The sequence below is a fragment of the Micromys minutus genome (genome assembly GCF_963924665.1).
Source record: "Micromys minutus genome assembly, chromosome: 3".
NCBI lineage: Eukaryota > Metazoa > Chordata > Mammalia > Rodentia > Muridae > Micromys > Micromys minutus.
The window spans coordinates 55912189-55937433 of NC_137972.1; positions in this window are offsets into that span (position 1 = coordinate 55912189).

The following is a 25245-nucleotide window of genomic DNA, read 5'->3' on the forward strand; positions in this document are numbered from 1 at the left end:
ACTCTTTTTACCCATGAAGTGGTCCAGTTTGGTGGTTGCATTGTGCCTTCAATATGCTTATAACCTTGTAGTTCCAGACACCGGCTTGCATCCTTTTTTTTCTTTAAATTTTTTTTCTTTTTTATTTCTGATTCAGGGGCTGTGAAATGGCCCCCTGGCTGTTCTGGAACTCTCTTTGTAGACCACACTAGCTTCCAGCTCACAGAGATCTGCCTACCTCTGCCTTTCAAATGGTGGCATTAAAGGCATGTGCCCACATGCCCTACCACTTTGTGTTTTTTGATCCAATTACAGCTGCTCTTTCTAGGATGGGTATGAGAGCTTGCCTCTTCCCTTCTTGGGTGTGGATGTTCATGCATCTGTTCCTGAAGCACAGGTTGAGATAATAATATATCATATTTTATGCTCGAGGTTGGTAATTTGAAGGATTTATCTTCTTTTTCACTGTGACATTGTCTTTTTATTTATTTTCAATTAAAAATTTAGCTATCATTTTAATTGTAATTATTTATGAGATATAGTGAAGTATTTCCATCCTAGGGTGTGATAGGCAATGGCCAATTGGTATTTCTGTCTCCTCATTGCCTTCCTCTAATTTCTGTCTTCCAGGCATTCCCAAGTACTTACTGTTACAGCATTCGTGGGTGGGAGTGGGAGCTCTCTCAGCTTGTCTGGCAAAAGTGTTGTGAGTCCTAACTGCTCTGACCTCAGGTGGTTACACATGCCTTTAATCCCAGCTCTAAGGAGACAGAAGGATCTCTGTGGGTTCCAAGGCAGCCTGGACTACATATCAAATTCCTGGATAGCCAGAATTACAAAGAAAGACTTTGCCTCAAAAGGAGAAAAAGGAGGAGGGGGTTTACTCTGGCTCACAGTTTGAATCCACCATGACAGGGAATTACTAGTGGTCAGAATTTAAGGCAGCTGGGCACAGTGCATCCACAGTCAGGAAGGGAGGCCTGTAAACACCAAGCTCAGCTCACTTTTTCTCGAAGTCCAGGACTCAGTCTCAGGGATTTGTCCCACCCTCCTTTAGGGTGTGTCTTCCTACATCAATTAAATTAAGCAATCCCTCACAGGCTTGCCCAGAGGATTAATTGAATTAAATAATCTCTCTCGGTCAGCCTGAAGTTCTGTTTCCCAGATGACTTCAGGTACTCCTCAGATTGACAGTCAACATTAACTGTTTCATTGGGTAATATTTGGATATCTCAAAGTTAGAAAAATGGTGTCTTAAACTTTACATTTACTTAAACTTAACTTTGGTTCTTCAGAAACTTGCAAGACATTCTAGAACATTCAATATCCATGCCATTTACCTCCCTTAATTTTATTGTCATATAAAACTAGAATACAACTATTAATATAATAAATAAAATGTTTTTAAGTCACCTTACTATTGTGTCATTTAAATTAGGTCAGAGATCATTGCAAATTCACATGTAGTCTGACACCTGAATTGTGTATTTCTCTCTAATCTGTGATCCTGTGAACTCCAGCCCCATTAGCTGAAAAGCCCGTCAGCCCTGCACTGAGCTAGCCATGCCTTTGCTGCACATGACTATGGGTCTGTGTATGGACCCCATGTTCTATTTCATTAGCTATTTGCTCCTATGTAAATACCATGTTGACACATTTGATGTATCTGTAGTAGAATTTAACTTCTGGCACTGTAAATTTCCCAACTTCATTCTTCTGTAAGATCATCTTGGCTATTGCTTCTCGACCCTTTGGCTAAGTTCAAGTGTAAGATCAGCTTGGCTGTTTCTGGCTGAATGCTATGATATATATCAGAAATGGACTTCTTTGGTGAAATCAGCAGCTCATTAATCAACATAATGAATGTGTAAGATGTTTAAAACTGAAGAAAGAAATTAAACTTCAAGTGGAAAGGTCACACTAAGCGTGTAGCAGAACAACCCCTGCAGGAGAAAAAAAGAAGGTGTAATTACAACCCAGTGACAGGTCGAAATATCAAAGGAAGAGGGAAATCCTGTTAGTTCCCAAGCAGAAAAAGGCGTATTTATAAGGAGACAGATTCTGATAAAAATCACAATTCTCAGAGCAAAGAGGTAAATTAAACGACAAAGACCAAGCAAACAAGAAACTACGGGCAAAGACTCTGCACCTGGAATTCTATATACATGGACTGTCAATCAAAATACCCCAAACCTTTCAAACTTCACCAAAGAATAAAAGGAGAATGTAAATGATGTAATGCTATGAGACACATGTTATAGAAGCTGAAGAAGAAAATTATAAGGAAATGCATCCAGAAAAAAATTATGTAGGTCAGAAGTGATGGGGCAGTCATGTGTGAGAGCTATTGCCAAGTCTAATTAAGCACAAATTAAAAAAAAAATAAACACTGAGATCAAGTCAAGATTCCAAACATCCACCAAAGATGCTAGGAGCTTCTCAGAAGACAACACAGGATGGTAAGATTCTTGTTTTCTTGGAGGGGAAGAAAGATGTCGGTTGCTAATTTGAGATGAACAAAGGTGAACAGATTCAAATTATTAATTGAAAGATCAATACTTACAGTATCACAAAGAGTTTGTTTGGTATCAATATCCTCAGACAAAATACAACTCAGGGCTGATCCCCCAAAGAATTCAGAGCTGGGTTTATGAAGGCTGCAGTATGGGGTATCCTTGTTGAGTCTTCAATGAAGAGACTAATTTTGGAATCCTGGAAAGCAAGAAAAAGAATGGGGGCTGGTGAAGTGCCCAGAAGTATGTAAAAAACATCCTTCAGTGCCTTTTCTGGCCTGAAAAGGTAGGGCTGAAGAGATAATGGGAGCTCCCAGAGTAATTGGGGGTGAGGGGTTGTTGGTGCTCAGACAGAGGCTGTTAACTACACCTGGGGTACCTAGTATAAGATCTGAATTGTTGGAGTCAAGAAACCAAAATAACCCATGCAGTCATGAAAATCCAGCAAAGCAAGATCTTTGTTTGAATTAGGCAGCAAAAACTGACTTGGTCAGGGATCACCACACAGACTCAGGACCTGACTTCATCTTCAAATGTTCATTTTAGTAAGTATGTAAGCAGATGACACAGGTTTATTCTATGCAGGCTGCTTAGAATTGATCAGGGACACTGAAAAAAACCAAAAACTCAAGAGCTAAACTTGGATTCCAAATCAAATGGTATAGAGATTTTAAGACCAAAATTCTAAAAAATCTGAGCCAAATTATGCCACCAATCTGGATTTAGGGATAAGAGATTCTCTTGGGAGCATGTACACTTATCCTGTTCCAACTGGTTGGCTTATTCAGCAGTGGTGGGGCAACTTGCCTAGCATTCACTTCACAACTTGACAACCAGAAAGTCATTTGCCCACCTAAATGTCTCTTTCTGCCGAAGACGATGTGAGTTACCCAGAGAGGTCTAGGAAATTTAAACTTTACTTGACCACTGTTCAAAATAGAAATTTTGTGCAAAATAGCTTTAGTTTGGTTCCTTCATACAGAATAAGATAGGTGTGAGCCCTTTCTTCAAGCTTTCTGCACAAAACCTGTGTGAAGCTCTGGCAAAGACTGTCAAAATCAAAGCAACGGCACCTTAGTTCAACTTCAACACCCCTCACTGTTGTCATATGTCCTTGGTACAGTTACATCTACAAAGCCATTGTTGGCTCCTATTCTGAGAAGGTTTAACTCAGGCTGATTGTAGTGTCCTGCTGAACCGTCTCTCCAGATATTTATTGTCTAATTAGGACAAATAAGAGATGTGACCTCATCTGACACATTGCAACAACTGGGAATGAATGTTTCATTTCTCTTTATTTTGGGACTGATAAGTTTATGGAATATATATTGGCCTTGCTCTTTTTTGTAATTGATTTTTCTGGATCCCACTGTGGGCTTCCTAGGGGAGAGTGAGGATTACTGGAGGTAAGCCTAACACTTGTTCAGAACAGATCATGTACTTTTCTAGAAGAAGCAAGGGAGAAGGAAAAGCAGGTACACATAGATTTCTGAATTCTTTTCCTAAGAGCTCCTTGTTATGATATAGAATCTAGACATAATCAGGAATTAGTTTCTTCAGAACAGAAACTAGCATTATTCTGGCCTAGCCAAGAAGATTGAGGGATGGATGGCTGAATCAGTCTTTAATTGGATTCACAAATTACTAAGAGCCATGGGTCTATGAATTTATCACTAGGCAATTTTATTTTTCAAAATAGATTGAGCATGGTAAGCATTTCATACATGTGAATATATCTATCAATGGATATATAAATAAACAGACAAACGTATAAAGATGTATACACACACTCATACACATACATATATACACACACCTAGATACATAGATATGCAGAAACCAGATAGATTAAATATTTGGAGACAAAGCCTTCAACATAATTTAAAAAGTCAATAACAAAGCACAATATTCTAGCTGCTCCACAAGTCAAGCCAGCAGGGCATATGACAATGGCTCTTTAAATGCAGCTTGATTGTGTGTTTGTTTGTTTGTTTTGAGACAGAGTGTGTCTACAGAGCCCTGGCTTTCCTGGAGCTCACTATGAGGACCAGGCTAAGCTTGAACTCAGAGATCCATCTACCTCTGTCTCCTCAGTACTGGGATTAAAGGCCTGAGCCACCACACTCTACCTTATATAGTGTTGGTTTGATTCACTTGAAACCTGCTTGGTATATTACCATTTTACACTATTCCAAAACTCAGATAAGATTCCCCAGAAAACCTACATGAAATCCATATGGAAGCCTGTATAAGTCCAGGAAAAAAATCTGCACTCTGCCTGCTAGGCTTGGCCTCATCACCCAGTCCATTCTTTCCTTGGGATTAGAGCTATTTGGGGGCAGATTATTGTGTATACTAAAACTCAGATGAGACCTCCAGCTTCGTAAGTTAAATAACTATTTGATGCTTGGGTTTTCCACTGGTAAGGAGCCTCTATTGGATTGGCAGCACTACAGCAACTGACTCATTTGAAGGGACAAGTATGTGTTCACACTCAGGCACAGAGAAGCACACAAAGTGCCTCTCTTGAAGGCTTTGCTGGGTCACCAAGTTTCAGGCAGAGATACTTTTACCTAGTTTTTCTTCTTTAACTTTGAAAAAATGACCAGTGTCTTGTGGGATAAGCAAAGGGATCTACAACTCAGGTCTAAACATCTCCATTGAGTGATTAAATCTTGGTGTTCAGGCCATACCCATCATGCCTCTCCAGGCACACAGCAAGCATGTTGTCCCAGACAACCCTAGACATAGCTTCTAGAGCAAGGTAGGAGTGAAGACAAGTCTCTCTCCAAGACCAGTTCAGTGGCTGTGGAGAAGAAACCTTGCTAGCATGGTGTTAGGAAGACAAAACCGGAAAGATGAGTCACACAGCACCTACAGCCTGTTTGGAAGTCCAGGTAGGTAGGGTCTTTCTCATCCTGGGGAGGTAAGCTGCTTCTTGGAAGGCAGGGAGTGGGTGTGTTGGGTTGAAAAATGTGTTCCCCTGTCTTCCATTCCTCTTGCCTAGCACACCTGGGTGAATGTGTTGTAACCAAGTGGCCCAACAAGTGGGGTGTCCATTCCCACAGAGACACAGAGGCTGAGATTGATGCAATAAACAAGAGGTTTAATGGTTTCAGTGCACTGGGGCCATCCTGCAAGCGGGGTAGAGATGACCCGAGGTTTTAAAGCACACATTTTTAATACAGTTCTGAGGGCAGATTTCAGCAACAGCATGGGGTGGAGGTGTTTCATTAGTGGGCTACAGTGACCTATAAATTTATTGGATGAGGAAGTTTAGGTTGATGATGATGCATATTTGGGACTTTTCCATGAGAACTGCGGCTGTCAGCCAGTAAATTCTGTCCTTGTTTTGTTTTTCAGAACTGGGTGTTTTGAAAAAGTCTCAGAGCACGGGCAACTTAACCTGGCCAAGAGCCTCATAACATTCTTGGGTGTTTTGAAAAGTCCCAGGGAGGGAGGCAACTTGTCCCTAGGTGGCCTGGCCAAGAGCCTCACATTTCCCCCCTTTTCTTTGGAGATTTTATTTCAGTCTTGAAATTATAAGTCACTTTGGTCTAATTGTTGACATTGCTGTCTAAGCACAATAACCTGAACTGTACTTATGTGTTCTCTGATAAAAGCTAGCAAGTGATTTAAGATCAAGGCCTAAAGGTCAAAAGCAACAATAGAATCAAAGGTCTTATAAGAGTTGAAACTAAAGTGACCCCTCTTGCTGTAAAAACAACAGGTTTAGCCCTCTCCTGATCTGTAGGACTACCTCTGCCAGGAAGGTGAGTGACTTTTGAAAATGGGGGATAGAATCTTTTATCCTCTAGATATCAAGGCCTATGGCTACATGCAGACTGAAGTGGTGGTTGTCATGGAGGTATTTTTCATTGTTAATTCTCCCAGTCTGGCTCCCAGAAGCATACTCACTGTTAAGGTTGTAATTGGCTCTCTCTTTCTCTGGCTTAGACCTGGTCTCTTCTCTAGTATCTTAAAGACCTTGGAACCCTTATGATATAGGAGCTGAGGCATCAGCTGAACTAAGACACAAAACCCCTTGGTCTGATTCAGGACCTGAAGATGTACACAAGGGGTCAATCTTGAAGAGCCAGCCTACCAGGTATTCTCAGGGGGAATCAAATACCGTAGTCATGAATAGTGTTACAAAAAACTTTTTTCTCTGGGAGAACAGTGCCTATGCATAGTCCTTTTCTCAGTTTCTAAGTGGGAATATCTCACGTGTCCAACCCAGCAGCTAATTTGCACAAATCAGGGGTTAAAGTGGGCCACCAAGTGTGTGTGTGTGGAGGCTTCTATTGAGGCAGACCATACTGCATCTCCAGTAGCTAATGAGACCACCCAGGTGAGTATATCAGGGACATGGAGGTTGGCAAGGCATGCGGGGGTGTTAATGTATAGTACCAGGAGAAGAGGGTCTTCATTATTGGAGTTCCTAGTGATCTTCAGCTTTAGGGGATTTCCTGTGGTTTGGGCTCTCCAACTTGCATCCAGGGGATCTTCTGACTCAAGGGCAGGCTTCACATGGGAGGCTTGTTTTAGGTGGCAATCCCATTTACCTTGAACTGATGGGACCTTGAACTAATGGGATGTCTTAGGAGTCACCGGCTCATAGGCAGCTTCTGGCTATGACCATACTTCTCTCTGCACCACCTGCAGACCTTTTAAACTAACATACAAATCATTACTATTATTACAGGAAGGTTCTAGGGTATCTTTTATAACAGTCATGGGTGCTGGAGTCCCATACAAAACTTCAGAAGGAGTCAGGCTAAGGTGAGATGGGGTATTTCTAGCTCTAAACAGGGCAAGGGAGAGGAGCACCACCCAGTAACGCCAGTTTCCAAGGCCATTTTTTTTTTTTTTTTTTTTTTACCTGTCTTGAACTTTGGGGATGGTAAGCATAATGAAGTTTCCATTTGGTCTCCAGGAAATGAGCTAATATCTGACTTACCTAGGCAATAAAAGCTGGCCCATTGTCTGATCCAATTGCCTTAGAGGTGCCAAACCTAGGGAATATCTCTTCTAGAATCTTCTTAGCTACCACTGCCACCATTTCTCTCTTTGTGGGGAGGCTTTCACCAACCCAGAAAAGGTATGGGCAAAGACTAACAGACATCCATATCTATATCTTCTTGGCTTAATCTCTTTAAAGTCCACTTTTCAGTAAACCCAAGGTCTATTCCCCCTAAGACTCTTTCCTTTTTCTACCTTAGTTCTACATGCATTCATCTTCAGGCATGGCACACAGTTATCTATTGTTTGTTCAGCTAGACACTTCAAATCTGGCACAAAAGAATTTGACCACAAGATGGTCCTTACAAGTTTGTCAACCTCTAGCAGAGTTCATTGATGCATTTGCTTCAAGTCCAGTAATGTATACCAGGTTCTGGATGGGGAAATGAGCTCAATATGTTATAGGGGTTAGGTATCATGAGGTGATCAGCCACCCATTTGTTTACATCTTGGAGATATTGAACTGGCTGGCAGTCATTGGTTCAAGGTTTCTGCACCAGTAGGAGAGGTTATGTTCCAGGCTGATTGGCACTTACACAGAACCCTGAGTTGGAGTAGCTGGATGATGTGGGACTTGATCCTGTCTTGGGCCTCCTTTGACATGAGGTAATGATGCACTGCTATCAGGATAACCTGGGATTTCCAGTTCTATATGAATGGGAGCTGGTTCTTAGCCTCCCCAATTCCTGCAATTTCTGCCCAGCCTTGTGGATACACCTGCAGCCACCAGTCCAAGGTGGGCTGTTTTTGCTCAGAGTTGATACTTGTCCTCCAAGCAGATGGTTAGGACGTGTATAGGCTCCCCTTTTGGCCCTCTAACCTGTGGTCCATCAGGGTGAAAGTGTATTTGTGCCCCCATCTTAGTGAGGAGGTCTCTCCCCAACAAGGGGAAGGGGCAATCTGGCATTACCATGAATGAGTGGGATACCCAGCCTACTCTGAGATCCACAGAACTTTTGGTAGTCCCTGAATGTTGTTTGGTGCCAGTATCCTCTTGAACCCAAGACTTTTTGTTTGATATGGTTCCTTCAGTTTATAGGAAACTACAGGACTGAGCCCCTGTATCTACAAGGAACTGGATAGGTTTCTCTTCCACTTTCAAGGTTACCCTGGACTTAGGGAGGAGGTCTGAACCCTGTCCCTCCTAGTCACTGTCTTCCTGCATGGCCAATATTTTAGGAACCAGGGGCCCCTTTTCAGGATCATAGGCTCCCCTTTTCTTCTTCCATGGGCAATCTCTGGCCCAGTAACCATTTTCTTTATAGTAAGCACATTGATCCTTGTTGAGAGGCTCCTTCCTAGTGCCAGATTTGGTTCTTAAATCCCTGTCCCTCATCACTGTGGCCAGGATCCTCTATAAATTCCTTTCCTGCCTTTTCTCCTAATTTCTCTCTCTCTCTCTCTCTCTCTCTCTCTCTCTCTCATCTTCTTTTCTCTTTCTTTGCTCCTTCTTTTCTTCTGTCTCTCTGTTATGGTAAACTTTCTCAACAACCTGCACTAAGTCCCATAGTCTCTCTAGCCTCTGAAGCTTTTTTTGACACCTCTACTGATCTATGAAAGCCCTAGTCACAGTGGCTTTGTGCTCCTTGCAGTTGGGGTCATAGGATGCATATTGGTGGGATGCCTCCATGAGCTGCTCTAGAAAGGCTAAGGGTGACTTGTCTAGTCACTGCTTAACCTCACGTACCTTTATCAAATTGGTGGGTCATCTGGTAACCCCCTTGAGATTTGCTAACAGATCCTGGTGTAGACCTTCAAATGCTCCCTACCTTCTGTCAAATTAAAGTCCCAGCCTGGCTTGGTCAGTGGAAATCCTACATCTATGTCCACACGCAAAAGGGATGGGCACCAATCTCCCCCTGGGACATTCTTTTGAGTCTCAAGGACAATAAGCTGTTTCTCCTCTGTGGTAACGAGAACCTGGAGTAGCTGCTGGCAGTCGTCCCAGATTGGTTGATAGGAGAAAAAAAGTGACTCAACAAAATTAGTAAAGACCTGCTGAGGAGAATGGCCAATATTGTAGGGGTTGTAGGCCCCAATCATCAGGAATGTCATAGGCTCTGAGGGGCAAGATATGTGACTGCTTGAGTTGTGCCACAACTGCAAGTTTCCTTAGTTGGCCCCTCTGGGACAGGCATCTCTTGCCCTTGTTGGACTGGAGGAGTGCAGGGCCCCTGTGGGGTCCTGCTCCTGGGTCTGCCTGAGAATGAATAGAGGGTAGATGAGGGGGAGATGAGTCAAGAAGAAGGAGATCAGCATCTGTGGCTAGGAGGACTTTTCTTTGGCTCTTTCTTGGAGAGTCAAAATGGGAGCTCCCTCTATCTCTGGAGGGGAAGCAAAAGGTTGCACCCATGGAGGGGAGTCAATGACTAAACTTTCCTAGACAATGATGTATGGCTCCTGATCCAAATGGCTCACAGGCCTGATGCCAAAACCTGCCTCTTGACAGTGAGAATTACCTGTAGGGAGAAAGATCTTTTCCCAGGCCAGCTGATCTGAAAGGCTAGCCACTCTGAGGTACACAAAGTTTCCTACTTATGTTTAACATCTACTGAGAGATTGTGAGCCCTAGGTTTAACATCTGTCCAAAAATAACATAAGTCCACGTCCCACCCCCACCACACACACACACACACACACACACACACACACACACACACACACCAGAAACTGAAACAAAAATCCTCGGTATCCCTGCCACAAATGCTACAGAAGATAAAGAAACTTGGCAGTGGCCTTCTTGTCACTGTACCCAGATGAAGCTGAGCCCTCCCAAGACTCCTGCTGTTATGGTGTACTGCACTGCACATCTGCCTGCCACTTCTAGCAGCTTTATAGACAACTCTCAAAAAAGTTTCAGAAACCAAACTAATCAGCGGTCACTCAGAGACAATAAGAAGGAAAGGAGATAAACAGTAACAGAGTAAGAACACACAAACACAGACAAACCGCAGTACCTGCTTGAGCGGTCCACCAGTCTCCAGCCCCTGGTTTTGTGAGAAGGACTTTCCTGGCCAATGCACCAAAATGTTGGACCCTCGTGGCCCAGCAAGCAGGATGTTCACTCCCACAGAGACACAGAGGCTAAGACTGATGCAATAAACAGGAGGTTTAATGGTTCCAGTGCACTGGGACAGAAGTCACCCTGAGGTTTCAAAATACACAATTTTTTTTATATAGTTCTGAAGGCAGATTTCAGCAACAGCATGGGGTGGTGTCATCTCATTGGTTACAGTGACCCTTGGATTTATTGGATGAGGGGGTTTAAGCTGATGATGATACATATTTGGGACTTTTCCATGAGACCTTGTGGCTGTCAGCCAGTAAACTCTGCCCTTGTTTTGTTTTTCAGAACTGGGTGTTTTAAAAAAGTCTCTGAGCAGGGGCAACTTAACCTGGACAAAAGCATCATAATATTATTGGGTGTTTTGGAAAGTCCCAGAGAGGGAGGCAACTTGTCCCTAGGTGCCCTGGCCAAGAGCCTCACAAATGGGAGCCTAGAACATCTTCCAGTTGGGTGGTAGAACAAGCTTACTGTCATTCTCTCTCTCTCTCTCTCTCTCTCTCTCTCTCTCTCTCTCTCTCTCTCTCTCTCGTGTGTGTGTGTGTGTGTGTGTGTGTGTGTGTGTGTGTGTGTGTGTGTGTGTGTGTGTGGTCTAGCTCATCTCAAAGCTTATGCTTAGCACCAAGGTTTTCTTTGGGGTTTCTTGTGAATGACATGGAGGGATAACAAAAGGAGGGGCACACAGAAGATCCTGTTTCTACTCTTGTGGTTCTGAGGATGGAACCCTGACTCACAACCATGCTAGGCCCTTGCTCTGGCCCTGAGTCCTAACTCAATCCGTCAGCTCTTTTAATCCTTTCACTTTGTGTTGAAAGAAAGGTTCTCACAGAAGCAGGCAGTGTAGCCTGGGATCTAGTTTTGGAGCTTGCCCTATAGGTCAGGTAGATGAGGATCTTGTGGTCCTCCTGTCTCAGTGGTTGTGTTAGGAGTCCAGACAGGTGAGTCTTCTAGGGGTGTTTTAGCTGCTATTGGAAATGGCCCCTGCAGTGACCTACCCCACTCCCACAGGCTCTGTTCCTGATTCTGGTTTCCTTCACAGGGTTTCCTCTCAGCATATCTTCTTGATCTAGGCTGCTTCTTTAAGCTCTTACAGTCATCTGTCTCTCTTCTCCACAGACAGGAGCCATCGTAATGGGCAGCCAGAATGAAAAATACTCTGAAACTCCTGTTTGGAACAGCCTGTTCCCTTCAGAGATGGATGAAGAAGATACAGGCCTGGAGCCAGTACAGCAAAATACTTGGTGTCCTGTAATAAAGTTCTCAGAGGAAGTAACTACCCAGGTCAGTCATTGGCCAAACACACGCTCTAGCTTTAGCCACTACAGTCGTGACCCTGTCTGGATGGATCCCTCAAAGAAATGTACACCTGGATGAGTTTGAATTTTCTTGAGATGCTAGTGTGTTCAAGACAGGCCAACAGCTTTTATCATCAAGGTGAGGTCCAGCACATTGCTGCCCCAGCAGCTGGCCCATTTCATTGTTCCATGGGAACATCAAGCCCTGAACCCAAGGTCCCCCTCAATCTGCCGGGGTCTTTTTCAGCAGTTTTCTGGAGGAAGAGGATGAGGATGAAGTACCAGACAACTCACCCATGCCTGCAGAGAAGACCCCATTGATAGGCACTCCAAGAAGTTGGGACTGTGGCTCTTTTAACATGTGGTGCCTTTTAACATATGTTACCCCAGAACTCCTGCCTCTTTCACCTTACCTGGGCCAAGACTCTGAGCCTGAACCCCAGCCCTCCAGCTCCTTCAGGCCTCCAGTGAGCAGGGCCTGCCCCTGCCATCTCTTTTAATGCTCACTGGTCCATCTGAGCCCCCAGAAACACCCTACACTGTGGACTTTTGACCAGGGTCCATGCTCTACTGTCTCAAGAGTTTTCAGTCATAATGCCCTTAATCCCCATCCTCAGTCTAGGTGCGGCTTCTGCATCCAAGGACACAGGCCCTTGCATTCATCTCCACTGACACCTGCAAGAGGCCACCTAAGAGTGCTGGTGTTGTGCCACTTCATCAGAAAAGACCACCTGGACCAGCATTATGCACTGACCACATAGTGCTTGACTACCCTGGGAATTCAGGACCAGCCTGCCTTCCTGAAAATTCCTGGGGTGTGGGACTGTGGGTCTGAGCCATCAAGCACACAATTCACATCCTGCATCAGCAACAACAGTTAGCCAGAATTGGACCCCCACAAGCCAAAGAGCAAGGAGAGCACCTGGAGACACTCCCTAAACTGAACTCTGATGGATTCCCACTTTGTCCCCAGATTGGCAGGATTTGCCTCTTCTGTGCAAAGTCCCGATTCCTGAATGTCACTTCCCTCAATGCTTTTTAGCTGTGCCAAGGTGACAGCAGGACTATGCAGTATCTTCTTTAGGAAAGGACCCCCAACACCACACCCTGCCCCATCCCCTTCTCTGACTTCAGATGTCAGTTCCAGTCTATCAAATGTTGTGAGCCCCACCCCCAGCCTCCTAAGCAAGTGGCTGGGCCCCTCAGCACAGTCCACTGTCACTACTGGAAGCACCCCACTGCACTCTGCAATGAACTCTCTTCCATACATTCTGGTTCTTATCTTATTTCTTTGCACAGGGAATTAGCACAGGGGCAGAATGAACAAAGGGGAGGCTGGAGGGAGGGAGACTGCTGGACAAGACCAGCCCATCTCATGAGAGTTGTATGGCTGCTTGCTTGTTTTGAGATAGAGTCTGTCTACATAGACTTGGCTGTCTTTAAACTCACTGTGTAGATCGAGGTGGTCTTGTACTTACACAGCTATCTTTGTTTCCCTGTGCTTGCAGTAGAAGACTTTTCTTTAAAGTACCCTAAGTTTTCCTCTTCCTCCTCCTCCTCCTCCTCCTCCTCCTCCTCCTCCTCCTCCTCCTCCTCCTCCTCCTCCTCCTCCTTCTTCTTCTTCTTCTTCTTCTTCTTCTTCTTCTTCTTCTTCATCTTCTCCTCCTCCTCTCAGTATTTTGTGTTATTTTCTTTGAGTATTTTTGTAATTACTTTTTTTAATTAGCCAGTCATTAGCAATGTTGCATAGACTTTTAATATCACTCATGCTATGGTTTTAGGTTTTTACTGTATTTTTCAGTTATATGGAGATTCTTATTCCAGATGCTCATCCAGTATATTAGAGTATTGCTCCACTTACACCTCTATTAGTTTCTTTACTAATTCTCTGAGAAAGTCTCATCACCAAGGCAACACAGAAGGAAGTAGTTATTGATGGTGTCCAATTCCATGGAGATAATAATTTGTGGTGGCAAATTGGAAGATTTGGCTGGAGCAGGTAGCTGAGAGCTCACATTTCAAATTGCTAGCATGTAACAGAGAGAGTGAACTGCGATTCACATGAGTCTTTCTATCCTCAGTGTTCTTTCCCACTGACATATTTCCTTCATTAAGGGTTTATTCCTCTTAGACCTCATCAGTGCCAACAATTAGGGAATACATGTGGAACATTATCATCCAAACCACCACATATGCTGTGCTGGCCAAATTTAAGCCAATTTGATACCTGCTAATGTCATTTTAGATGAAGGAACTTTAATTGAGAAAATGTTCCAATCAGATTGTCCTGTAGGCAAGCCCATGATGCATTTTCCTAGTTGATGATTGGTGTGTGACAGCTCAGTCCACTATAAGTGGTATCACCTCTGGACTGCTGGTCTTCATGCTATAAAAAAGCAAATTGAGCAAACCATGATGAGCCAATAAACAGCACTTCTTCATGGCCTCTATTTCAGTTCCTGCCTGTGGTTCCTGCCCTGAATTTCTTCAGTGATGGAGTGTGCCCTCAGAGGTGTAAGGTGGAATAAATTCTTTCTTCTCACATTGCTTTTGGTCCTGTTTTATCACAGCAAAATAAACCCTAACGCTTAAGTGGAAACTTCTGATTTTTTTGGAAAGTCAGTTGTGTTGGATGGTGTTTTTCTGGGGCAAACATGTAAAGGAGTTTTTTTTTCCTGAAGTAGGCACAGCTGAAAGGCTAAGGTAGACTCATAAAGAACATTTCACTGAGGCAGACTCAGGGAAAGGTTGTTCTGCTAAAACAAGCAAGTGAAAGGACATATGATAGATTCTTTGCTAACAACACACATGTATTGGTCTGCCTTATATTGTGTAGTTGAGCTCTATTTGTTGAGACTTCATAGAGAAGAATGCACCTAAAAAAATTCTGGTGGTGTGCTGCAGTTTCTGTCTGCATCCTTGAACTTGGGCTGATGGGCAGAGTGAAGTCAACTGAGTCAGACTCACAGGCTGAGGCAAGGCATGTGTGAGGACACGTGAAGTTTAGGAAGTATAAAAAGGATTTCATGGGCAGTGAGGCAGCCAACCTAGGCTTGCTTATAGAGATAGCTGTACACTGCTTGTTGGTCTCTCCTCTTTGCTGATCTTCGACTGCCTGAGAGAGGCACAGCTGAGTACTTCTCCTGGCATTCCTCTGGGTCTCTCCTGATGACTCATGCTGAGGCTGAGGCCTGGCAGTCTCTACCAGGTAGTGCCTACTAGGTAGTTGTGTTTACTATCCCGACTCTACCAAAATGGACTGACGGTGTATTCATGAAGAATTTGTGAGTATATTGAGCTGCCACTACTGCCCCGTGAACTGAACTGCTGATTTCTAGACAACACAGATGGAAGTTGTTCCAAAGAAACTTTCTAAACAGGTCCACTTCCATGTGTCCTTTTTTCCCACTACCTCTGGTGGGTGGTGGGCTACAAAGGAGATTACCATTTTAAGAAGGATGACAGGATTGAGGGAGTTTACATAGCAAGAGTGTAGTTGAAATTAAAAGAGAGTAGGCACAAGGCCTGTTATTGGACAAGAAGGAAGGGTAGGCGGGAACAAAGTTTTAGAGAAAGAGGGAAGCAAGAAGTAAGTGGGGAGGGGCAAGATGGAAGAAGAGAAGGATGACCTTCTCTGCATGTCTCTGCATAGCTACAGGTTGTTCTGAATATTTTATAAGGATGGATTTCTACAGGATTATTTGTCTTGTCTAGATGGGAAAATTATATCATTTGGCTCTGAGTTAATGGTTTGGACATTTTGTGGAGTGTAAAATTTGCTGAAAAAATCTGAGATAAAACCATTGTTAAATTACAAGTTTCTGGAGTTTTGAATTTGTTGGGCTGGTTTGAGTATGGGTAGAGTGTGGGTAAAGGGATGGCCCTCTGCTGAGAGCAGAACTAACCAAGGGAAGACTGCCTGGGTCAGAGAGTACCAGGGACAGTGTGGCATGGTGCACACTTTTTAATATTTATTGAAACACACGGTCTGGGACAGGCAAAGAGTTGGAAGACACATTCCTGAACATCTGGAAGTAGGTAGAAAAGCAAGCAACACAGCAAGGACTACACAACACTACACTGTCACACTGGAGAGACAGAGGCTGGACGGCATGTCTCCAGGGGGAACCTAGCCTCTGGCTTCTGTTGTGGCTGAGGGGCCATGGAGTTGAAGCTTTTACCCAGTGCATCTGAAAGCATTCAGAAGCTTTGCTGACTGCTGTGATATTTGAAGAGGGGGGAACTACAGAAGCTGGGTGAGCTCCAGCAGCCAGCCATTCCTCCCTGGGGACAGCTGTCCTTGATGTGCCCGTGTGCCTGTCCTTCAGACATTCGTGGAGGTGAAAGCAATCTGCAGCCATTGAAACCTAGATGAGAACTCATTTTACATACAAACACACTGAACACTGGCCAATGTGACCTGTATTCCCCCAGTGTTCTGTGTGTATATGTGTGTGTGTGTGTGTGTGTGTGTGTGTGTGTGTGTGTGTGTGTGTGTGTTGAAATAACACTAATTTTATTTCTCAAATCCACACTTACTAGTGAGAGGTAGCATGAGATCTGATGGTACAAAAGAACACCTTTTAATATTTATACATTGTGTGTGTGCAAATGTGCGTGGAAGGGGATATGCATAGTTGGCAACTCACAAATACAGAACAGAGAACAGCTCATAGGAGCAGGTTCTCTCCTTCCACCTGTGGATCCAGGGATTAGGTCATCAGCCTTGACAGAGATCTCTTATCTGCTGAGTCATCTTATCAGCCCAGGAAATACTTTTTTTTCTTTTTTTTTTTTTTAAAAAGACCAGGTCTCTAACAGCCTAGGGTGGCTTTTAACTTGCTGTATAGTGAGGGTTTACATGGAAAGATCCATGGCCCCAGGTGCATACGCAGCAGAAGATAACATTGTCTGACATCAATGGGAGGAGAGGCCTTTGGTCCAGCGAAGACTCGATTTCCCAGTGTAGCAAGGTGCTGAGGTAGGAGAGGGTGGTTGGGAGAGGGAGCATCTTCATGGAGGCAATGGGAGGGGGAAGGGGGATACTATTGGGAGAAAGGGATAACATCTGAAATGTAAATGCAGAGAATATCCAATTTAAAAAAAAAAGGTTGGCCTTGAACATCTGATCCTCCTGCCTCCACTGTTCCAGTACAGGGGTGGCAAGCATGTGTCACCACACTGTTTTTATGCAGCACTGCTGATTGAACAAACTTTACCAGCTGAGCCGCTTCTCAAGCCTGGGAAGTCCACTTTGTTTCTCCTTCGTATAACAGGAGCTTGTCAGTCTTTTAAAATAGTTACAGTGCGTGATTCTCTCAAATGTGTAATTATTGCAGACTTCTAGGAAATTGTGAAGACAGCAGAGAGGAAGTGATAGTGGCTCTCACCTTAATCTCAGCACCAGGGAGGCAGAGGCAGGAGGATCTCTGTGAGTTGGAGGCCAGACTGGTCTACAGAGTGAGTTCTAGGACAGCTAAGGCTACACAGAGAAACTATGTCTTCCCAGAACAAAAGGGTTTTGTTCTTTCAGAGAGCGGTCTCATTCTCCTCCAGGGCTGACATTCTTGCTGAAATACAATATGGAGGCAGGAGCTGCGTTTGGCACCATGGTTTGTTTGTGGTTTATGTCGCTGTATCTTAAGTGTAGTCCGTATCACATGTCACAGTCCAGAAAACCTCAGGGGTCTTGTGTGCTCCCTTCATGGCCATGTCCCACCTTCCTCATGCCCCACTGTTCCCTTGGGTGAGAACCAAAGCAGCCACATCTGCTCCTGCAGGTATTACAGTGGGACCCAGAGGTATTTTGTTTGTTTCACGCTTTCATTGTCTATCTCCCTACAAGTTGCTTGAATGTTTTAAAGAGACCCATTTTGATTGAGCTGCAATGCTCTCAGTGTATCTCTGCACAGATTTGTGTGTGTGTGTGTGTGTGTGTGTGTGTGTGTGTGTGTTCATGCAAGCATAGGTACACATGTATGAAAGTAGAAGTGCTTTCATGCTCATGGAGACAACCTCAGGTGTCCTCTTTTGTTCTCCAGCATTGTTTTTTGAGATAAGGTCTGTATTCTCATTTATTATTATATCTGCATTGTAACCTAGGGCTTTTCCATTTCGATACTGAATTAATTATGAATAATGGCCTAGGTCAGAAGCTTTAGCTCTCTCCTGTTAGCTCATAACCCAGTTTTCTTGTTTATTCTATTCTGAGTCCTGCCACAAGGTACTCTCAGGTTCATGTGATCCTCTTCCTCTGTCCCAGAATCCTCTCTCTGCCTGAACCCCCATCTCCTATTTCCTGCCTCGGTCCATTGGCCAATCAGCTTTTTATTGGCAGATGATGTTTCCATAGAGCGCAGAGATTCTCTCAGCACTGTATTATAATAATAAGGTCTGTATTTCTTTCTCCTGCTTTGATAAAGTATCGTTATCTACCTGACCTATGGGACAAGCATTGGGGTTAATCTGATCAATACGGTGAGGCCCTAGTTCTTTCTTTCTTTCTTTCTTTTTTTTTTTTTTTTAAAGATTTCTTTTTAGAGATTTATTTTGGCAAATACAAGTGGTCTTCTCATTGTGTCCTGGATATCCTTGATGTTTTGGGTTGGGAGCTTTTTGGTTTTTGAATTTTCTCTGACTGTTGTGTCAATGTTTTCTATGTTGTCTTCTGCCCCTGAGATCCTCTCTTCCATCTCTTGTATTCTGTTGGTGATACTTGTACCTATGATTCCTGATTTTTTCCTTAGGTTTTCTATCTCCAGGGTTGTCTCTTTTTGTGATTTCTTTATTGTTTCTATTTCTGTTTTCAATTCCTTCACCTGTTTGGTTGTGTTTTCCTGTAGTTCTTTGAGTGATTTTTGTATTTCCTCTTTAAGGGCTTCTATTTGTTTATGTGTGTTCTCCTGTAATTGTTTATGGGAGATATTTGTGCACTACTAGAAGATCTCCATTATCATCATTAAGTATGATTTCAAGTCTGTCTTGTTTTCCTGGTGTGTTTGGCGATCTACTACTTGCTGTGGTGGGAGAGCTGGGTTCTGATGTTGCCAGGTTGTCTTGGTTTCCATTGCTTAGTTTCTTTTTCTCTTGACATGTCATCTGTGATTATAGGTGATCTTGTTGTCTATGACTGAAGCTTGTCTCTCCTGTGGGTCTGAGGATGCATGGGCTCAGGAGGGAGATTGCTCCAGAGTGTTTGGCTCTTTGAGGGCAGGCAGTGAGATCTGATGGCGGTGACTCCGTTCTGCCTCTGTGGGCTCAGGTGGGAGAACATTTAGGAGGCTGTACTGTGGGCTCAGCTGTCTGCAGATGGGTCCTGAATCTTGATCGCGCCCATTGAGCGTTCCCTCCCCGAACAGCCGGTGGGGTGTGTGGCAGGCTCCTGTTGGCTCAGATGGGAGAGCACTTGCAGGGCTGTTCTGGAGGCTTGGCCATCTGCGGGTGGGTTCTGAGTCTTAATCGAGGCCCTATTTCAAAACAGAAAGTGAAAAGATTAAAAAAGCTGAGGGGCTGGTCTAAGGTCAGAGTAGTTGCCTAGCATGTTTGAAACCCTGGGTTAGTCCTCAGAACTGCAAGAGAAGAAAGGAAATCCTCCATGTGCCCTTCCTTTTGCAATCCTTTCATGTCACTCACAAGAAACCCCAAAGGAAACCTTGCTGGGCACCAGCTTTGGGGAGAGGGAAGCTAGAATATTCCACTTACAGCATGGCAGTTGGCTACGTCTTCCACCCACTGAAAGCTACCATCCATGAGGTGAGTTAGCTAGGAGAACCCAGAGAAATAAATGGCAGGAAATAAGGGGCATGGGGACCCCAATGGAGGAGTTAGAGAAAGGACTGATGGAGCTGAAGGGGTTTGCAACCTCATAGGAAGAACAACAATATCAACAAACCAGACTCCCTAGAGCTCCCAGGGACTAAGCCACCAACCAATGAGTACACATGGGGGAACCCATGGCTCCAGCCACATATGTAGCAGAGGATGGAATTGTCTGGCATCAATAGGAGAAGAAGCCTTTGGTTCTCTGAAGGCTCATTTCCCCAGTGTAGGGGAATGCCAGAGTGTTGAGGTAGGAATGGGTGGGAATGAAAGCATCCTCATAGAAGCAGGGCGAGGAGGGATGGAAGAGGAGGCAACCAGGAAAGGGGATAACATTTGAAATGTAAATACATGAACTATCCAATAAAAAATAGTTAAATAAAAAATTAAAAGAAAAAAAGAGGCAAAGACAGAAGATAGAGGATTTGGGAGACTGTGAAGAGAACAAGGGAGAGGGGCAGGGATATTTGTCTTGGAGGACAAAAGGCTGCCTCTGGATAGAGAGGTGACAGATGTGGCCATAGGAAGATGGCAGTTTATAACGGTAAAATGGGACATGGTGTTAGGATAAGGTGTTTAACTTTTATTGGTGGTGTTAACTAAGTGAGCCAATGGGCCTTTTGATTGCAGACTTCAATATTTTGATAGTTTGACCTTGGTAGTCAGCCTCAGGAGGAGGAAGAAGTGACCAAATAAGAGACCAACCAGATCTTGGTGTCTAACTTTAGGTATACAATCTAATAGTTTTTGTTTTTTTTTTTTTTTAACAAAACAGGAAATATGGGAGAAGGGCAGGGCTTGCTAGAGCCATGTTTGCCGTGCTTAAGCTGTCTAAAGTCCCTTAAGTCTTTGGTGAGGAACCCCTTTTGGCTTCTTTTGCCTGCACACTCTACCACAGACAATCTACTTAGAGATCCACGGATCCCAAAGGTTCGGCTTATTTTCCCCTCACTCAGTGTTCAGACTGAGCATACGTTTTCTTCCTTTAGCTGTAGAGTTTCTAACACTGTGGTTCTCAGTTCTAATGTGTCTGTTTGGATTGTTGAGCTGGCTCAGCACTTTAAAGCACTTGCTGTCAAGCCTGAGGATCCACATGGTGGAAAGAGAATGCTGCAAGTTCCTGGTGCTTGTGTGTGCATGGATACATGCAACAAAAATATTCACTGGTTGTTTACTGTAGTTCTTTTTCTTTCCCAAGGCATTCTATTTTATTTCAAGAACATTCTGAACTGTTCATTAAAGAATTCTTCATAGGTTTGTTAATTGTTTAATTCAATCAATGGTGCTGGCAATGAAATTCAGGGCATTTCACACGCCCAGCTGAGTTGCATCCCAGTTCTGAAGGGACCCCTTAAGGTGATTCTGACCTTTACTTCTGCTCAGTGCAGGCTTCTATTTTATTTAAGTTGAGGTTTCCTAGAACTGAGGTTCTCAGTTCTGGGCGGTCTTTGTGGCTTGGTGCACATTTGGGGGCTGTGTTATGAAACTCTAGTTATATTTCAACCTAATTTTCCCTGAGCTCCTCTAGTTCCAGATGTAGCGAGAAGGGACCAGTGACTTCTCAGAGACAATAAAGGTCTACATTCTCAGCCTCCCAAGCAGGGCATCCCGGAGAGGAGTGTAAAATTCAGCTTCCCCACAGGCTTCCATGAATACCACAGAGAAGGATGGTACCCTGCTCTGTTCCCCAGATGGTCCCTTCTGGATAGTGGGGAAGTTTTGGCTTGCTCCCAAGGCATTTCTGACAGGGTTGGGGAGGGGCATAGTGACGTTTAAACCTAGGCTTTCCAAGTGGCTTCCAGCAACATACTCAGGTTTCTCAAACATCCCAGCACTTCTTTAGAACCAGGCAAGGTTGGGCTCTGGGTTCCCTCTGCCTATAGACTGAAATCAGTTTTCTGTGGTACCTGGCCAGCAATTATTAATAATTGTCTGCAGGTTTTCTACTTTTTCTGGGCTTCCCATTTCCTAGTCCCATAGCCAGAAGCAAGAGGTTTTTTTTTTTTTTTTTCTTTCCTATTATTTATTTGTTGCATTGCTGGATATTATACGTTTCCTCAGCAGGCTGCCCAGGACATCACTGGGGGTCTTCTGCTGCCCCTTTCCTTTGCTGTCTCTTCTACAGATGAGATCCTGGATTCCTGCCTCATTCAGCAGGAGATACTCCGAGCTCAGCACCTCTGCCATGTAGAACTGAAAGTCTTACAATGCCTCAACTTGGATTTCATTAGATCATCATGAAGTGTGAGATGTTAATGTTCCAAACAGTAGAAAAAAGCTTCAGATCCACACAGAGCAGACCTGTAAGATAGGACTTTGAGGATGCTCAGAGCTGAAGGAAGAACAGGCTTTCTTCTTAGCAACCTACCAGGAGCTAGTGTGCTCAGTGAACGTGATTGCTCTGATGGGAGTTTCTCTGACATGTGTCACTTGGTCTGGGTCTCTGGGGTGAGACACCTGCTGGCCATACTGTATGCATTTTCATGTAGCTTAACATTGCCACATGGTACCCACTTGCTTCTCTTCTGTCTTTTGTATTCCTGTGGCCATCCAGGAGAACAGGGTGAAGAGCTGCAGACCAGGAAGACTTGCCCGTCCTGGGTGGACTATCCCTGCTGCTCGGAGCTTCCCTCCTGGGAATCTTTGGAAGCTTCCTTCTGTTGGAAAGTGTTACATTTCATTGTGGGTCCAGATGGTGGGTGTTTGCTTTTCTTTTCAATGTCTTAATCTTTAAAGTGACTTTAATTCTGGAAAATGTAGGTCACTATGTGTTCAGATAACTGTTTCTCTGAGGATTTTTCTGTCTTCCCTTGAGACTCCAGCATCCAGATGTGGGGCTCTGGCCTTCACACCTCTTAACTGCCCTTTCCTCTTGCCTTCTAAGCAACAGCTCGGCCTCATCTCCTGGCTCATTAAGTCTCTGTCTCCTGCTGCTCAGGTCTTCAAAGCTCCACATTTCTACCCCCCAGCATTTTCTCAATAGTCTTATTGTCCTTACTCAGGGCAGGAGATGGAATCCAGAGCTCCATGCATGCTAGGCAAGTTTGTACTACAGTGCCATACTCCAGCCCCCAGGGACTACTTTGATCTGCTGTCCCTGCTCCATGACATCAACAGCCTCTTCTTCTGTGGGAAAATGAAATGAGACTTTTCTGTTCTTACTAGCTCTCCATTCACTGCATTGCTTTTGTGACAGCATTGTGTGGGCCCAGCACTGAGTGGACAGTCTGAATTCCCAGGATCCCTCTCTCACTGGAGTGGCCTCGCTTATAGAGGGGACATCTCTGCCTACTGGCTTCAACAGCCTGTGTATATTCCTGAGAATCCGGCTAGCTGAGGGGGTGGGGCACAGAACCATAGCGAAGTCTTTTGTGTCCCAAGGCTTCCTGTTTAGCACAATGCACACATGCCTTTTGTTGTAGCTCTTAGAAGAAAGCACCACTGCCAGGATCCTGCAGCCATCACACTGTCCCCTGCTCAGGTTAAGGGTCTCCAAGAAGCCATCCTGGTGAGTGACAGGTGCTTTGTTGTTCCCACAGAGGCTCTAGCCACATGGACAGCAAGAGCTGTAGCTTTTCCAATTGGCTCCTGTTCTTTATGAAGGCTCAACCATCTTCATGGTGGCCATGGTCTCTGTGGCTGTCCTGCATTTCCCCAGCCAAGTAATCCATCGTTTTTCTGTCCCACCTTGCATCGCCCCCCCCCCCCCAGCATGCTAGCTGCTATGGTCCTGCTGTTGGGATTCTGTAAACCCCACCCCTCAGTTACTTAGCAACAGCCAGGTATACCCCACCCCTCAATTACCCAGCAGTGGCCAGGTATGCTCCGCCCCAGTGACCTGACACTATAAAAGGAGCTGCTTGACCCCTCCTCTCTCTCTTGGCCTCTCTTGCCCTTGTGCTCTTGCAGCCTTGCTCTCCCCTTTCCCTTCCCCCCTCTGTCCCACGTGCTCATGACCGGCCTCTACTCCTCTACTTCTCTCTCTCTCTCTCTCTGCCTCTACCACCCTCTTAACTCTCCCATGACCTGAATAAACTCTATTCTGTACTATACTGTTGTGTGGCTGGTCCCTCGGGGGAAGGGATTCCCAACATGGGCCCGCCCCCCAGAGGCATCTCCCTTGCCCTCAGGCCTCACCGCACCTTCATGGGCCATATGCCCCCCACTCTTTTCATCCTTCCCCTAACATTGGTGCCATGACTCGGATCGTTATCCTTTCACAACATTGGTGCCCTGTGACTCTTCCTTTCAGTGACTTTTCCTTTCATTGGTGCCCCATCATCTTTTCCTTACACCTGCCAGCTGCTAGGTTCTTCTTGGCAGATAGTATCAGCTGACCGAAGGCTTATAGTGAGAATTTCCAATGAGCTCCCCATTTGCCTCATCCTGGACTATTGAGAGCAAAGTATGGAACAGATTCCTTGTTGCAGGTATAACCATGGTACTGAGCATACGCCAACAATACAAGCACTTCCCACTTCTGTTGGGAAGCTTGGAAGGTCTGAGGGGCTTCACTGTGTGTAAAGTGGTCAGGTGGATACTGGTGCTCCAACATCAATCAGCTGCTTCTTTTCCACCAATAGCAGACAGAAGATCCTTAAGGTCAAAGGCAAAAAGATCTGCTGACTTGATCTGTCCACAAAGCTGTCACACATTGCAGATGAACAAGCCACCGGTGCTGCCTCTGGAGGTCCTCCTTCCATCTTTTACACTTCTGGCTTATGGATAGATGATGGGCAAGGAACAGCCACTCTGCAGGGTGGCTTTTCTTATGAGCTAAAAGTTGGGAACCAGAGCTTGCTTCCTGAAATATAGGCCAGCCAGTCAGTTCCCCTGGGTTGTTGCAAGCCTCTTACAGGCACATGGTGTCCTTAGTAAAGGGTCTGAGATCTCTAGTTACATATGGGCTTGAGCTTGGGGAACACAGTGGGGCCAGAGTGCCTGTCTGCTGTTCCTGACTCACCAGCCTAGGTCAGGGGCCTAGGATGCTGGAACCAGGGCCTTGACCTAGCTTGGGATATGCAGCTGACTGTCTAAGTAACATTGCCCAAAAGACACAGAAACTTTGATCTCAGTCTGCAGTTTTGTTGGAAGCTTCCTACCTTATGTGCCCACTTGTCTAGAGGCAGGTGAAAACTGGCGTCTATGGAGCAGGAGTGGGCTTCCCCATGTTCTTATCTACATGGGCCAAAGACCCTTCATGGCAGCCTCACCTCCTGATGTTTGCATTTCCTATCAGCTTGTGCCCTACGTCTGGGCTTAGAAGTCATAAAGCTACAGCATTGGAGAAAATGGTCTCAAAGCAAGTGCCTCTAGAGTGGTGGGTTATGCAGATCCAGAGGTTTAGCCTATTGTCATCATGGTAGGAAGCATATTGGCATGCAGGCAGACATGGTGCTGGAGAGGTCACCAAGAGTTCTATATGTGGATCAGTAGGCAGCAGGAAGAAAGAGAGAGACACTGGGCATGGCTTGAATTTCTGAAACCTCAAAGCCCATTCAGTGACGCACTTTCTCCAACAAGGCCACACTTCCAATAATGCCACACTGTCTGA